Source organism: Macrotis lagotis, chromosome 5 (assembly GCF_037893015.1).
Source record: "Macrotis lagotis isolate mMagLag1 chromosome 5, bilby.v1.9.chrom.fasta, whole genome shotgun sequence".
Taxonomy (NCBI): domain Eukaryota; kingdom Metazoa; phylum Chordata; class Mammalia; order Peramelemorphia; family Peramelidae; genus Macrotis; species Macrotis lagotis.
The window spans coordinates 26,820,478-26,837,949 of record NC_133662.1 but is presented as its reverse complement, the minus strand read 5'-3'; the positions used below and the strand labels follow the sequence as shown (position 1 = coordinate 26,837,949).

Genomic DNA, 17,472 nt, shown 5'->3' with positions numbered 1-17,472 from the left:
GGGAAAAGTGATATAAGAAGTTCTATGTAGACCCTACTTAGAGTAAGTCATATAAATCAATAAAATTCATTGTTTCATCTTTGATATCCCTATGATCATATCTTTCTAACTTTCTATCATATCGAGGAAAGAGAGACTATGAGTAGAACATATGTTTGAGGGATAGCAAAGTGGATAGACTCAGGAGTGTATTTCTCTGACTTGAAAATATAATTTTTCTTTGTAGAAAGATAATTAGAGATCAGACCTATAATTGTACTTGTATTGAAGCTATTCTCTAATCAACTGAAATGATTATAGGAAAATAGATCTAGAAAGGATTTCAGAGGTCATCTAATTCAACTCAATCATTTTACAGATGAGTACAGGTCCATGCAGTTCAATCTAGTCACTTTCTGCTATATCCATCTCTCTCTCTCTTTCCCTTTATCCATCTATCATCTGTCTCTGTCTGTCTTTCATCTGTCTATCTATATATTATATAGTAATGCATATTATATATAGTGGATTTTTATTACTATATTTATTTACAGTGATTCAATCCATCTAGCTGCCTATCACTATTTCTAAAATACCTTTCACCGTTATGGTTCAGATATTTTTGAAAGAGAAACAATTCAAAAGGAAAGTCAAGTTCTCTGGACTTTACTCTTTTTTTTTTTTTTGGCTTTTGCGAGGCAAATGGGGTTAAGTGGCTTGCCCAAGGCCACACAGCTAGGTAATTATTAAATGTCTGAGACCGGATTTGAACCCAAGTACTCCTGACTCCAGGGTTGGTGCTCTATCCACTGTACCACCTAGCTGCCCCAGGACTTTACTCTTACTAAATAATATCAGATGAGGAAAATGAGAACTAAGCGTGACTTGGTTTCTAGGAGTGTCATGATCTTGTTGCTAAGCTGAAGGTTTGGCTAGGAACAAAAGGCTTGGCATCTTTGCTGAAATGCTATTAATTCTCATTTAAGAGAATCTGCTCTAAGTCCAGACCTTTCCAAGCCACAAGTGAGGAGACACAAATCTCTGGTAACAGAGGTCTGGAATGATGCCATTCTTTGAGTATTGAAGCCAGATTTTTTTCAAAACTTAATTGGGCTGGGCTTGTCATCTGCAGCTGAAGAACACCAAGAAGATGCTGGAGCAATTGCTGGGTTGAGAAGGAAGAGGAAATTTTTCTTAAAAAAAGGCAAAGGAAACCCTTCAAAGATATCTGTAAACAATCAATCAGTGATCAGTTTTGAAATGCCTTTGAAATGCCTTCTATGATAGGAATTAAAAAATAAAAATTAAGCAATTCCTACACTCAAGGAGTTATATTCTATCAGGAAGACCAACAGATGCCAATTTATTAAAATATACAAAATATACAATAGAAAAAATAAAAATCATTTTGAGGTGGGGGAGCATGAAAAGCCAAGAGAATCAGAAATGACTTCATAGAGATTAGGAATGGGAATCCTATTTGCCTTCACAATGGTTGGAGGAGGGGCTGAAGAGATGGAGAGAATTCAGAACTCAAAAATCAAAATGTGAATGTTAATAAATATGAAACATAATTTAGACTATGGTGCTTGAGCTTAGTTTTGAAAGAATCACAATTTGTATCTATGAAGACCTGAATACAGTAACTAGGAGGTGATGCCATAGAGTAAAGGCTAATGATAAACTTTCAAGGATGGGAGCCTTGCTCTTTGTGCTGAGGTGGATCATCACACGAGAAGGCATGCTTACAGATAGGACCTTAAAATCAATGGTTTCATTTAGATCAGTGGAAAAATGAATCACAAAGAGAATTAGAACTAAAGGAATGTTTGTAACCTGTCAATTTTGTTTTTATTAATATCTTTGGTATATAACTCATATTTCTCACTGTCTCACTTCTAACATCTTCCAGAGAGTCATTCCTTTAGAATATAACTGAAATTGAGTATACATAAATATTTATATATGTATGTATATATATGTGTATATACTTGAACATTTTTACATACATATAACTATACACACAATATTCTTAAGTATATTTGCATATATCTATATAATAATAATAATAATAATAATAATAATAATAATATAGATGTTTTTGTGTTGTTGCTTTGTTTCAGTTATATTTGACTCTTCACAGCCCCTTTTGGGTTTTTGTTGGCAAAGATACTGGGGTGGTTTGAATTTCATTCTCCAGATCATTTTACAGATGAGGAATCTGAAGCAAACAGGGTTAAATGACTTGCTCAGTTGATTAAATGGTTGCCCAGTTAGTAAGTGTCTGAGACTAGATTTGAGCTCAGAGAGATGAGTTTTCCTGACTCCAGGTCTGGCTCTGGGTCCACTGCTTTACTTAGTTCATATGCATATATTTATACATACTAATATACATATTTATACATATTTACACATACCAATATGAGTATATATATATATATATATATATAATCATTTTGTTAATATCTATTAAAGTTTGACTATAAGTATTGAGATAGCAGGGATTATTTCATTTTTTGTCTTTTAATCAATCAATTTTAGTATTTATTAAGGTATATATTATGACAAACACTATGCAAAATGCAGTAGATACAAAGAAAAAGCAAAAATAATCTCTTTGTTTAGCACAGTGTCCAGCACATACTGGTGCTTAATAAATATCTATTGATGCATTAACTGAATGATATGCATATTAATAAATTTGCCCACATTCTAGAAAATATAAAGGATGAAGAGAGGGACTTGGAGTTCAAGATCTAACTCTTTTTTTTTCATGTATTTTAATGGAGATGATGGAACATTAAGTGAGTTGATTCCTTCACTTCAGCTCCTTCACAGTCAAACCAGGAGGCAGGGACTGTTTAAGTTTCTCTGCCTTCTCTTTGTCTGTGATGAGCAATGTGTACAGGTACCTGCTGCACTGGACCTTAAACTTCACATTGTCCTTGTTTTTCTTGATCTTGATAGATTTAGCATCTTTTTGTCTGGCTGTGAGCAGGAAGTCTGTTATTTCCTCAATTTTTCGGGGCATGGTGACGGTGGCAGCGGGATGAGGGGGTGGTGGGTGGCCCAAGAGGTAGAGCCTTGGGAGAGATTCTCACAAGGAGCCAAGAAAGCTGGAAAAGCTCAAAATCTAATTCTAAGGCAGAAGTGACAATAATCAAGTCACTCAACCTTACAATGGAAGAAACTCTAAAACAATAAAAAAGTTAGAAAAATCGTTACTGATTAACATTAGTGGAAGGAGTTTCTATATCTAAAGTCCTCTATATATTCAAATATAAATCTAACTCTTCATAAAGATCCCTGCAGGCTGCATATTGACTAGGAAAATAACATGATGATATATTATTATTATTATTATTATTATTACTGCATTAACACATTAGAATTGGATAAGAACCAGATTTAAATCTGATTTGGGCCACACTTGGTAATGCTGTGGGCTGTATGCAGCCTAGGGGCCACATGCTTGACAATACTGATCCCACACGAATAAAATACCCCCTTACTCTTTGCTTTTTCTTTTTTGATGCTTCTGTTCAAAGAAAGGAGGAGAAATATATTGGAGCACCCTATAAAATCGTACTGTATCAGCAATTATTCAATGGAACCTTCAAGATAGCACAAATGACTTCACAAAATAGATACTCATGTAATAATGGAGAGATCAATTTTTTTATCATTAGGATATGAACTTTAAAATGTAATTTTAGAAAACAATCCCTCCTTATCTCCTTTTATGCTGAGCACTTTGCATAACTTTATCCCAGTTCTACATCTGTTCTTAAATGAGGGGTCTTTTTTGTGTTTTTCTCAAGTTATAAGGAATCGGGCAACTGACTAGGTTTACTTTATGAGTAAGGTTGGCTAAGTACAAAGAGGCTCATTTCAGTAGACTGGTTACTTGATGATGAAATTATTGGCCATAGCAACCCAAGAAACAAACAAGCAAACCAATACCAAATGGCCCTTGATCTGGTGTAACCCCCTTCCAATTCACTAATAATGGTGCCAGAGTATCAAAGAGAAAGTCAGAGAGAGTTTGGAATCATGTGGTTTTCAGATCATCTATAAATGTTCAAATAACTTATGGTCTCTGAATGGTACCAGATTCTTGTCTAGTGACAAATATGTAGACATACTGCTAGAAGGACTATCTCCTGTCAGATTTGACATTCTGGCTACATATGAAACTAAGAGACCAAAGAACGTTACAGTCAAACACAAGGATGAATTGCACATTTTTTTTTGAAGAACAAGTAAAACAGTTGGCAGTTTCATCATAAGTCTAAACATCATTTCACACAACTCAATCATTCTGTGAAACAATGCTCTTGGTAAACATTTGCCAAAAGATGATCAAGTAGATAATTTTGGCTTATGCATCAATATCTGTTGCAGGAGTTAAAGAAATTATATAAAACTACTCACAAAAACCTTCCATTTTTTATTTTTATTTTTTAGATTTTTCAAGGCAATGGGGTTAAATGGCTTGACACACGACTAGGTGTGTCTGAGGTCGGATTTGAACTCAGGTACTCCTGACTCCAAGGCCAGTACTCTATCCACTGCACCACCTAGCTGCCCTAACCTTCCATTTTTAAATTAAAATATACTTTAATATTTGTTGAATTCAATGAAAAGATGCACATAGAGGATGAGATAAGGAAATGTATAGAAAATTATCACTCAGTATTAAGAAACAAAGGAGTCCAGGAACTTGTAGTCTATGAAGAAGTCTCATACCACTAAAAGTCATGAATACAAAAAGAGGGTCAGGAGGTACTGGGAGGGTGGATAATATCATAAAAATGAATTTGATTTTATCTTAACGGGCAGGAAATAATGACTAATGTGGGAGTAATTTCTAAATCTGTTGTGAAAGCACAGCACAACTGTTGACCTTTTAGAATAAAGAGTAAAATTAATCGCTGTTTGAGGTGTTATAAGGATTGTTTACAATGAAGAAAGAAGAAAAATATTAGCTATACTAAGAAATTCATAGCAGTCAGAAAATTAAGAATATATATATATATATATATAAACAATTAAAACTCAGTGCTTCAAATTCCTATTCATAATGTACCAAACATAGTTAAAAGTAAGATGAACTAGAGGTCCTAAAAGAGGCAAGTTTGATCTCACAGGTATCACTAATACTTGATGATATAAGAGCTGTTATTGCAATATGGCTCTGGGAAGGTCTAGATTTGGAAGAGAGGGAATTTAGAACCAGAGGAACCCACATCTGGCACAGTAAACTGACATGATATTGGTGATGTTGGGCTTCAGTTATCTAGATATCTGTTTTCTGGAGCTTTTTCTTTGCTAAGAGCATAGTAGATAATATTTTCTTGGATTTTTAAATAACATTTTAATAATAATTTAATAATCATTCCTCAAAAAAGTCAAATCAACAAAGGGAAATTCTATTTAGCATCTGATTCTCACCAAGGAGAAACTGATTGTCTCTGTGGAAATGACAGGAAAGTTGAAAGACAGTTATCATTCAATCTAAATATCAATTTGTGATAGAAAATGATATTTTAACTTTTTAAAATTTTCACTTCCAAGTTCCTTCTCTCCATCCACCCCTCCTCTACCCAATGAGAAATTATGAAATACAATTTTTGCATAAGCCACATTTAAAAAACAAACAAATAAGGAATATAAATGGGAAAAAATGCTTTGTTTTGCAATCTGCACTCTGCTATCATCAATTTTTCATCTGAAAGTGGAAACATTTTTACATCAAGAATCCTTTGGAATTGTGGTAGCTCATTGTATTGAACAAAGTTATTAATTTTTTAGTTGTTTGTCTTTACCATATTGTTTTTATTGTATAGATTATTCTCTGGGTTCTGTTCTCTTCACTTTGCATTTGTTCATATTAATTTTTCCAAGTTTTTCTTAAACCAACAACTTCTTCATTTCTTTCAACAGGATAGTATTCCATGTGATAGAGATTTCATGACTAACTTTTAGTTAGAGCCTGGAACAGAATTTAATATGCACAGTGGATTTTGTAAAAGCAGATTTCAAATCAGGCAGAAGGACAGGGTGACTCTCATGGACTAAAATTCATATAGAAACTCAACCCTAACTTCCCCACCAACGTATATTTTGAAAGGAAGATAAAAGTAGTTACAAAAGTAAGGACATAGTCCTTAAGAATGAGTTTTCAATCTTAGAATGAATACTGATGGGCAAGGAAAGTAAACAATAACAAAAAGGACTTTACCATTGTTATCTCATTTGATCCTCACAACAATTCTGTAATTATTATTGTTCTTGTTTTACAGATAAGGAAACCGAATCATACAGAGGTTAAGTGACTTGACAAAGTCAAACAGCTAGTAAGTATCTGAGGTCAGATTTGAATTCAGGTTTTCCTGACTCCAGGCCTGGCACTCTATCCACTGTAATACTTGGTTGCCCCAAGGATAAGACTGGAAGAAAGAACAGTAATTAATGATAGAGAGAATGCAGAACTATATAATCTTTTATGACTTCTGTTTATTTATAAAGAATAATGGTCTCTAATATGTTAGCTAGATAATTAAGAGAATTCAGAAATGGTTGGATGGTCAGTCTCAAGAATTAATCATGGATCAATGTTAATTAGTAAGGATGTCTTCAGTGAAGAGTTAAGCTTGGTCCTGGGTTCTCTAATATTTTTATCAATGACTTGGAGAAAACAAAGATGGTATTCTGCCTCAGTGCTTATAAATTTACAGATGACATGAAGTTGAGAGGTTAGTTCACATACTATGAGAGAATTAGTACTTAAAAACCAAAACAAAACCAAAAAAAAAAAATCAAAACTTTGATAGTGGGCCAAACTAAGAAGATGAAATATAATAAGGTAAAATGAAAAAATCTTATCCTTGGGTTCAAAAAAATCAACATCTCAAGGACCTGAGTATGTCTCACAGAGTTCTATCCAGGGTCCTCTTTTCTTTTCCCTCTATACTTCTTCATGTGGGAATCTCATCAGTTCCCATGGATCTAATACTCATTTATGCTGTTGATTATAGATTCTGCTTATCTAAAACTAACCTCTCTGCTGACCTCCATTCTCATATGTCCAACTACCTAACAGACATGTATGTCTGAATATTCAGTAGACATCTTGAACTCAACATGTTCAAAACTGAGCTCACTCTTTCCTCTTCTAAACTTACCTTTTTCAATTACTCATCTCTCATCCCCCAAGATTCAATCTGTTGCCAAGATCTACTGACTTCACTTTTGCAACAGCTTTCCACTACATCCCTTTTTGCTGTTGCTGCCAGCATTCATCTCTTCATATTTAGACTTCGGTCTTCCTGCCACAAGTCTTTCCCTATTCTGATCCATTTCCACTTAGACAATGATTTTTCCTAAAGTGCAAGTCTGACCATGGCACTCTTCACCCCTACTCAATTATCTTCAGATGCTCCCTATCACCTCTGATCAAACGCAAAGTTCTTTGTCATTCAAAGCTCTTTATAACATATATATATATATATATATATAAACATATATACACACATATATAAATATGTATATCATACATTTTTGGAACATTGTCTCCCCCATTAGATTAAGAGTTTCTTATGGGAAGGAACTGTCTTTTGTCTTTCTTTGTATCCCTAGCACATGTATATCCCAGAACATAGTAGGTATCTAATGAATTCCTATTTACTAACAGACAAGTACAATACAGAGGAGAGATGATCAGGGAATTTTTCAGGGAAAAATATCTTGTTTTTTTAGCCTGCAGGTACAACATTAGTGTTTGATGATGGCTTCAAAACTCCATGCTAGAAATATATTAGAGATAGCTAGGTGGTATAACAGATAGTGTTAAATCAGGAAGAGCTGGATTCAAAATCTTCCTCAGACACTTATTTAGCTGTGTAACTCTGAACAAGTCACTGAATTTCTTTCAGTCTGCATCCTCATCTACAAAATAGAGATAATAATAATTCTTGCCTCACAGAGTTGTTGTGAAGATATGATGAGAAAGCATATGTATTTTGCAAAGCTTAAATGGCAACATAAATCTAGCTGTATGTAAATATGTAATTCATCAAAAAGTCAATTATAGATGTATTTTTTTTTAGGTTTTTTGCAAGGCAAAAGGGGTTAAGTGGCTTGCCCAAGGCCACACAGCTAGGTAATTATTAAGTGTCTGAGACTGGATTTGAACCCAGGTACTCCGGACTCCAGGGCCGGTGCTTTATCCACTACACCACCTAGCCGCCCCATAGATGTAATTTTGAAAATGTTGTTTCTAATATCCTTAGGCAAAAAAAAATTCTATTTGGGTCAAAGAATACATTCTTCTACCCCATCTTCACACATGCAATTTTCTATCCATTTAGTTTCTCTCTATTCATTTGCCTTTGTGATAGAGGGAGTATAGTAAAAAGAACAAGAGAATTGGCACCAGAGACTCTAGGTTCCAAATCCAGTTTTCCTACTTGTTGTGCGACCTTGAACATTTCACAACCCCTATGGGTCTCAAATTTCTTATAATGCAAAATGAGGTAATTTGTCAAGATCATTTCCAAGATCCCTTTCTGCTTGAAGTCAATGATCCTATTAAAAAAAGAAAGCATCTGTCAAAACCAAATACTTTTGACACTTTATGTAGGAAGAGAAACGAGTTAATGATTAAGAAACATAGTCTCATAGAAACAATCACAAATACTTGTGAATTTAGCATATATATATTATATTCCCATATATTTCCATAATTAGATTATGGGAAGAGTCAAGAGAGTAATCTAAATTAGATTATTCCACTTTTTAAAAATTATCATAGATAGGGTAGGTGGGTAGGTATGAATAATCCAAACTAAGCATCATTGTTAATAAGGTGACTAATGTTGACATAAATAAGCAACATTGTCCATAAATACTCCCAGGAGATGATGATAGAGACAATAGGGAGTCCCTCTCTGAAAGCTGAGAAGCAAATCCTAGTGATTGTTCACAGCAAACTGAAGAATAAGGATTATCAAAAAATTGATTTATCCATATGAATTCAAGGAAATGAGGGAGTCTCTGCCATGGTTAATACTTCAGACCAAGATTTCTGTCAGTGCAGCTGGAGAACATTCCACAGAGAGCCCACAGATGGCCCAAAGAATAATGCTATGTAAATACTCAGCATCCTGATTACAGGAGTTAATGAAGTTGATCAAGATGGGGGAAGCAGAGTTGGTAATTCTAAAAATACGTGATAAACAGGCCTGGCAGAGCTTAGGGCAGGTGTTCTCAACTGTGTGTGTGTGTGTGTGTGTGTGTGTGTGTGTGTGTGTGTGTGTGCGCACACGTAGGAGTAGTTATTAATAATAAATAAATTCTTATTTTCAGAATAATAATTTTAAATGCATAGAATAAAACACATAGGATGACAAAAGAAATAGATTTTATTGAAATATAGTTAACAAAGTATTTTTTAAAAACCAAGTTCCAGACTGCAAGTTAAGAACTCCCTTGTTTAGAGTCACAGAAGATGCTTAAAAGAAAAATTTTCCCAATTCCTCCATTTAGCCTTTGAAATTTAGTTTAATGAAAGAAATAATATCTACCTCAAAGGACCACATCTGTTGGAAGCAATAAAAGGCAGGCATTCCCATATACTTCTTTATTCTCTTCACTCTCTGTTCAGTGTCAGTCTAAAAAAAATCAAAACCACATTCAAAACAATTACAGAAATGATTGTAAGGAGTTTTAGAGAAAAATTTCAATTGAGCAGGGATGGGAGGAACAATACGAATCTTTGATATCTCATTATGATATCTCATATGTTAACTTCTATCAAAGCCATAATAAATAAGTTTTTCATTTTGGGGCAACAATTATAGGATATGATTCAAAAGACAGTCTAAATGCAGGTATAGTCATTTTGAGAAATATAGTGGTATACCTTCCTAACCCTCCCTCCCATTTAGGGGAGAGATAAATGAGCCCCAGTAGAGAAGGGTACCATCACAAAAGATCCTAGGGTCAGTATGGTGAATTGAATAGTGCCTTAGAATTGGAGTTATGAAGACTTGAGTTTGAATCTTACAATAGAAATTAGTTTTGTGACCCTGATCAAGTGACTTCACTTTGTGCTTCAGTTTCCTCATCTACAAAAAAGATGTTATTAATGGTTTCTATCTCACAGGGTTGTTGAGAATATCAAATGACAACAAGGAGCTCTGCTCACCATTAAACTCTACAGAAATGTCAACTATTTGGAAATGGAGCCAAAATAATTGAATAAATTCAGGGACTCCCCTTAGCTCTCACCCAAATACTTCCAAGAAACTTTAAATAATCAATAAACAAATTCAAGAGTGGCAAAATCCTTCAAAGACAAAACTAAACAATTTTCCAGCCCAAGACAACTTAGGGCAACAGAAAAGGTCTGTTGCACCAAGGTGAGGGAGAAATACAGTCCAGAACTGGCAAACTGGGCCCTGAAAAACCAGGAGTGGATGAATCAGTGACATCAGTGGTCCACATCTGGTAAGTAGATGAAATGAGTAACAAAGAGATTTGTAGAAGTCCCTTTGCTGGCACAAGGGATAGAGCTTTGTTTCATTGCCTGTAGGATCTAGGTTAAAATACTGGGTCTTAGTCCCAGGGCAAGAAGGAGCACTAACAAAGCAAAGCTTAGGGTCACAGGGGAGCAAGAACAGGAGTTTCACTGTTGAAAAGAATGCTGCGTTTGTTCACAGACCAGTGCACTATACAGGAGAGTGGTAAACACATGTCTCTTAAGATCATACCATCTTGGAAGAATCAAAAACTTACAGGTTCCCAGAAATACCTCTGAAAACAGTTGCACAAGACCCTGAAGCTTGGAACAGCTTCCCTTTCATTAGGGAAACAGAGCCCCACTTGAGTATAGAGTTAAAAGTCAATAAATGGACTAGAAAAAACAAACAATAGGAAATAATTCTTACCATAGAAAATTACTATGATGACAAGGAAGATTGAGACACATACTCAGCAGAAGACAACAAAGTCAAAACTCCTGTATCTAAAACCTAAAAGAAAAAAAGTGAATTGGTCTTAGGTCCAGAAAGAGCTCAAAAAGGATTTTAAACATTAAGTAAGAGATACAGAAGAAAAATTGGGAAGACAAATGAAAGTGATGAAAGAAAATCATGAGGGGTGGCCAGGTGGTGTAGTGGATAAAACACCAGCCCTGGAGTCAGGAGTACCTGGGTTCAAATCCGGTCTCAGACACTTAATAATTACCTAGCTGTGTGGCCATGGGCAAGCCACTTAACCCCATTTGCCTTGCAAAATAATTAAGAAAATCATGAAACAAGAGTCAGTAACTTGGTAAAAAAAATACCGATAAAAAAAAATCTTAAAAAATAGAAGAGGCTAAAAAGGTAAAAGAAGTCCAGAAATCCAGTGAAGAGAAAAATGCCTTGAAAGATAGAATTGACCAAATGAAAAAGAGGTCCCAAAGTTCACTGAAAAAAATAATTTCTTGAAAATCATAATTAGTAAAATGAAAGCAAATGATTTTGTGAGACATGAAGAAATAATCAATCAAAATCAAAAGAATGGAAAAAATGTGAACTATTTCTTTGGAAAGGCAACTGCCCTGGAAAACAGATCTATGACAAATAATTTAAGTATTATTGGATTAATTTAAAGTCATGATCAAAAAAAAGATTCTAGACATCATCTTTATTTTTTATCATAAGTCTATTTTATTAAAGATATTATTTGAGTTTTACAATTTCTCCCCCAATCTTACTCCCCCCGCCCCAGAAAGCAATCTGTCAGTCTTTACTTTGGTTCCATGTTGTACCTTGATCCAAATTGGGTGTGATGAGAGAGAAATCATATCCTTAGAGAAGAGACAAGAAGTCTAAGAGGTAACAAGATCAGACAATAAGATATATGTTTTTTTCCTAAATTAAAGGGAATAGTCATTGAACTTTGTTCAAACTCCACAGCTCCTTAACTGGATACAGATGGCACTCTCCTTTGCAGACAGCCCAAAATTGCTACCGATTGTTGCACTGATGGAATAAGCAAGTCCTTCAAGGTTGATCATCACTCCCATGTTGCTGTTAGGGTGTACAGTGTTTTTCTGGTTCTGCTCATCTCACTCAGCATCAGTTCATGCAGATCCCTCCAGGCTTCCCTGAATTTCCAGCCCTCCTGGTTTCTAATAGAACAATAGTGTTCCATGACATACATATACCACAGTTTGCTAAGCCATTCCCCAATTGAAGGACATTTACTGTATTTCCAATTCTTTGCCACCACAAACAGGGCTGCTATAAATATTTTTGTACAAGTAATGTTTTTACCCTTTTTCTTCATCTCTTCAGGATATAGACCCAGTAGTGGTATTGTTGGGTCAAAGGGTATGCACATTTTTGTTGCCCTTTGGGCATAGTTTCAAATAGCTCTCCACAAGGGCTGGATGAGTTCACAGCTCCACCAACAGTGTAATAGTGTCCCAGATTCCCTACAACCCATCCAACAACGATCATTATCCTTTCTGGTCAAATTGGCCAATCTGAGAGGTGTGAGGTGGTACCTCAGAGAAGCTTTAATTTGCATTTCTCTAATAATTAATGATTTAGAGCATTTTTTCATATGGCTATGAATTGCTTTGATCTCCTCATCTGTAAATTGCCTTTGCATATACTTTGACCATTTGTCAATTGGGGAATGGCTTTTTGTTTTAAAAATATGACTCAGTTCTCTGTATATTTTAGAAATGAGTCCTTTGTCAGAATCATTAGTTGTAAAGATTGTTTCCCAATTTACTACATTTCTTTTGATCTTGGTTACATTGGTTTTATCTGTGCAAAAGCTTTTTAATTTAATGTAATTGAAATCATCTAATTGGTTTTTGGTGATATTCTTCAACTCTTCCGTAGTCATAAAAACTGCTCCCCTTTCCATAGATCTGACAGGTAAACTAGACCTTGATGTTCTAATTTGCTTATAGTAATGTTATTTATGTCTAAGTCTTGTAACCATTTGAATCTTATCTTGGTAAAGGGTGTGAGGTGTTGGTCTAATCTAAGTTTCTTCCATACTAACTTCCAATTATCCCAGCAGTTTTTATCAAAGAGGGAGTTTTTATCCCAATGGCTGGACTCTTTGGGTTTATTGAACAGCAGATTACTATAATCATCTCCTGATTTTACACCTAGTTAGTTTTGATGACTGATGCTTTATAATATGATGACATCATCTTTCAAGAAATTATCAATTAAAACTTTCCTGATATTTTAGAACCAATAGGTAAAATAAAGAAAATAAAAGAATCCACCAATCAGCTCTGGAAGAGATCCTAAAATGAAAACTCCCTGGATTATTATATTCAAATAACAGACTTCTCAGGATAAGGAGGAAATACTGAATACAGTCAAAAAGAAATAATTCAAACAACATGGATCCAGGATAACACAAGATTTAGTAACTTCTACAATAAAGGATCAAAGGTCTCGGAATAAGATATTCTGGAGGGCAAATCCTAGCATCACCTAACCAGCAAAACAGAGTATAATCTTCAGGACGGGAACATGAATATTCAAGGAAATAGAGGACTTTTAAGCATTTCTGTTGAAGAGACCAAAGCCGAATAGAAAATTGGATATTCAAATACAAGATGCAAAAGATACACAAAAAAAGTAAATAGGAAAGAGAAATCACAAGATATTTGATAGGGTTAAACTATTTATAGGGAAATGGCATGTATAACTACTGAAAACTTTCTGAATAATAGGGAGTGTACATATTCAAAAAGCAGAGAAATGAGATGAACTTAATAGTTTGATTATCTAAGAAAATAAAATTAAGGAATGAGAAAGAAAGGGGGAAAGGGAGAGGTAGAATAGGATTAAATTTCTGATATAAAAGAAGCCTGAAAGAAATTTTACATTTGAGGGGAAAATATGGGAAGAAGGGAGGGGAACATGTGAAACTTACTCTCAGAATTGGTTCAAAGAGGGAATAATATACACACTCAGTTGGGTGTAGAAATGTATTTTGCGTGAAAGTAGGAAGGAAAGAGAGAAGAGAAGCAGAGGTAGAGATAAATGGGAAGGCAGTAGAGGAGAGGTAAAAGTCAGAAGCATTTTTGAGAATGGACAAAATAAAAGGAGAAGAAAAGGATAAAAAGGAGAACACTAGGATGGAGAGAAATGCCTAGATAGCAATCATTACTGTGAAAAACTATTTTTACACTGAATTTCTCTGATAAAGACTTCATCTCTCAAATACAGAAAACTGAATCAAATTTATAGAAATAAGAGCCATTCCTCAATTGCTAAGTGGTCAAAGTTAGATATGAAGTTAGTTTTCAGACAAGTAATTAAAGCTATCTATAGTTATATAAAAATTCTTTAAACTACTATTGATTAGAGAAATACAAATTGGTTGGTTAGTTTTTGTCCTTTATTAAAGAAGACCAAAATAACATCACTATGTTTGAGACAAATTACAGTGTGTTCAACTCTGGCTGAACAGACCAATATGAACTTGGAATGCTCTACTACAGATTGGACACAAATAGTTCATGTGAACACCTGGGATGGGTTTTCTAAACTTATGAATATCACATTTCCTTTGAGTTGCTTCAATTCTAACTTCCTCATAGAGTGCAGTATCCTCACTGATGAGGGCATGCCATGTTGGGGTGATCCTGTACCAGTATCTCCTATACTGTACAATCAATTCTAAAGTTCTTCAATCAGCCCCTCAGGGTTTCTTGGTGTCACTTCTGATCCCCTTGTGTGCCCTTGCCTTGTGTGAGTTCTCCACAAAATAGTTTTTTTTTGTAAAGCATACACCTGACTTTCTAACAATGTGTCCAGCCCATTGTAGTTGCACTCTCTGTAGTAATATTGGAATGCTAGGCAGAGTCCTCCTCAATAGGCTGATCCTTTGCTTGAAAGATGGTTACCTCCCTGAGAGCCAGTGTGGCTTAAGGAAGGGTCAAGAAATAGTTGATATTGTGTTTGCTGCCTGACAACTCCAGGAAAAATGCCAGGAACAGAACAGAGGTGTGTATACATTTCTAGGACTGTCCAAGGCCTTTTAACACCAGGACCTCAGTTTCTGGTATCTTCTCCTGCCAGATGATCTTCAGAATCTTCCTAAGACAATTTAAATAGAAGTGACTCAGTTTCCTGACATGGCATTGGTAGACTGTTCAAGTTTCATAGGCATATAGCAATGAGGTCAGTACAATGGCTCTGTAGACCTTCAGTTTGGTAGTTAGTTCAATATCTCTTCTCTCCCACATTTTCTTTCTGAGCTTCCCAAATACTGAGCTAGCTTTGGCAACAAGTGTGTCAAACTCATTGTCAATGTGTACCTCCTTGGAAAGGACACTGCCAAGGTAACTGAACTTGTCCACAGTACTCAAAACTTTTCCATTTACTGTAATTGATATTTCCACATATGGATGATTTGATGCTGGTTGATGGAGCACCTGTATTTCCTTGGTGTTAATGAGCACAAGCAGCGGAGAATGAATTCAAACTTTTTTGCATCTCAACTTCAGAGACTGCATTGAATGCACAATCATCTGCAAACAGAAGATTATGCACCAACACTCCCTTCACTTTGGTCTTGACTTGTAGCTTTTTCAAGTTGAAGTGTGGGAGCTGATCTTGAGGTTATCAAATGCCTCAGTGAAGGCGTTTGATAACATAGATGGAAACATCATGCTAAAAAGTATGGGAGCAAGGACACAACCCTGTTTTACTTCATTAGTCAGTGGAAATCTCAAGAGCATCGTTCACTCTCCAACATGCATCTGTCATGAAATTAATGTACAGTATCAATGAACTTCTATGGACAACCAAATTTTGACATAATTTTCCATAAAACCTCACGACTGATGGTGTCAAAAGGGCTTGGCCAGATCTAGGAATTTATACAGACCTTTGCTTAGTTCTTAGCATTTTTCCTGAAGTTGTCAGGCAGCAAACACAATATCGACTGTTCCTCAGCCCTTTTTGAAGCCACACTGGTTCTCAGAGAGGTGACCATCTTCCAGGCAAAGGATCAGCCTATTGAGAAGGACACTGCTTGGAATTTTACCAGTAATGACTAAAAGATAAATACCCCTGTGATTGTCACAGGACAATCTATTTCCTTTACCTTTTTAGAGATGAACAATGGGGGCAACCCTGAATTCTTGGGGGATAACTTCTTCATGCTATATATAACCTTGAAAATTTCAAGAAGTTTTAGATGAGCAATGGACCCTCCACCTTGTAAGTCTCAGCTGGAATAGGAATCAGTACCAGCTTCTTTGCCACTTGAAAGGAACCCAGTGGAATTCAAAACCTCTTCTTCAACTGGAACTTCAGGTAGGGACTGATTGACTTCAATTTGACATAAATGGCTTCTGCATTGATTAATGATGGGCTATTAAGAACATTATGGAAGTGTTTAGCCCATCTCTCTAGGATCATGTCCTTATCATTAACCAATGTGGATCCATCAGCACTGAGTAGTTAAGATGCATCATAAGTCCTTGATCCATAAATAGCCTTCAGGACATCAGAAAAAATATTTTGGTTAGTTCTGTCTGCATAAAATTGAATTTCATCTGCCTTCTTACTGAGCCTAGAGTCCTGCATCTCTCCCTAAGCTTTACTTTGACTTTTTGATGAAATTAAATGCTGCCTTCATAGAAATGGATGAACTATCTTGCTGGTAAATACTGTGGAGTTCTCATTTTTAATTTAACAGCTTCTGTATTTCTTCATCATTTTCATCAAATCAGTGTTGATATTTGTGAGTGTTCTGGCCCAGATAAGCAAATGCTGTAATGTATACCAGATCTCTGAAAGGTGACCATTCCTTTTCTGCTCCATTGTTGCCAACTATATATTGGCTCAGTTTTCCCTCCAAGTTAAGAACAAGCTGTTCTGGCTCAGAGAGTCATTCTAATCTCTTGACATTAATTCTTCTAGTATTCATTTTGCATTGGGTCCATACTTTGATTGAATATAAATATTTAGCTTAGAAGGATGAGTCTGTGATCAGTCCAGCACTCTGTACCACATATTGCCTTTATCACTCTCACATCCTACCTCTCTTTTCTCCGTGAAATCACATAGTTTAATAGATGCCAGTGTTTACTATGAGGGTACATCCAGGAAGTTTTATTGCATTAGGGCAAATGGAAGACAGAGTTTGTGATGAGAAGGTAATGAAATGTTCAAGTCTTCAAAAGAAGGTGACCATTGCTATTGCTATTTCCAACTCCATTCCTCCCAAGGACTCCCTGTCATGTTTGGTAATCTGAACTGACCCTAGCATTAAAGTCATTCATATAAGATTGTCCTCTTTTGGTACAGTGATGATGAGGATATCTAGGTCTTTATAAAATTTTTCTTTAACTTCATCAATGTTCATCATGGTGGGACTATAGGCACTGATGGTGGTGGCATGGCCTTTGCCTGGAAGTGGCAATCTCATTGCATTGAACCTGCCATTCAC

The 17,472-nt window shown here is 35.4% G+C and overlaps 1 protein-coding gene and 1 pseudogene across 11 annotated transcripts in view; one reads left to right on the top strand and one right to left on the bottom strand.

Annotated features, from left to right (window-relative positions):
* The window catches only part of ADGRF1 (adhesion G protein-coupled receptor F1), a 344,581-nt gene that overhangs the window by 275,157 nt on the left and 51,952 nt on the right, over positions 1-17,472 (top strand). For 7 of the 11 annotated variants that reach the window (XM_074237130.1, XM_074237129.1, XM_074237132.1 and 4 more), the window contains one exon: positions 6,285-6,338. The exons of 3 other annotated variants lie outside the window; for them this stretch is intronic. The gene's annotated coding sequence lies outside the window, so the exon portion shown is untranslated. Of the gene's footprint in view, positions 1-6,284; positions 6,339-12,731; positions 16,335-17,472 lie in introns of those variants that run through there. One more of the 11 variants, XM_074237135.1, reaches the window with a different exon arrangement.
* LOC141523720 (large ribosomal subunit protein eL38 pseudogene) lies at positions 2,717-3,010 on the bottom strand (annotated as a pseudogene).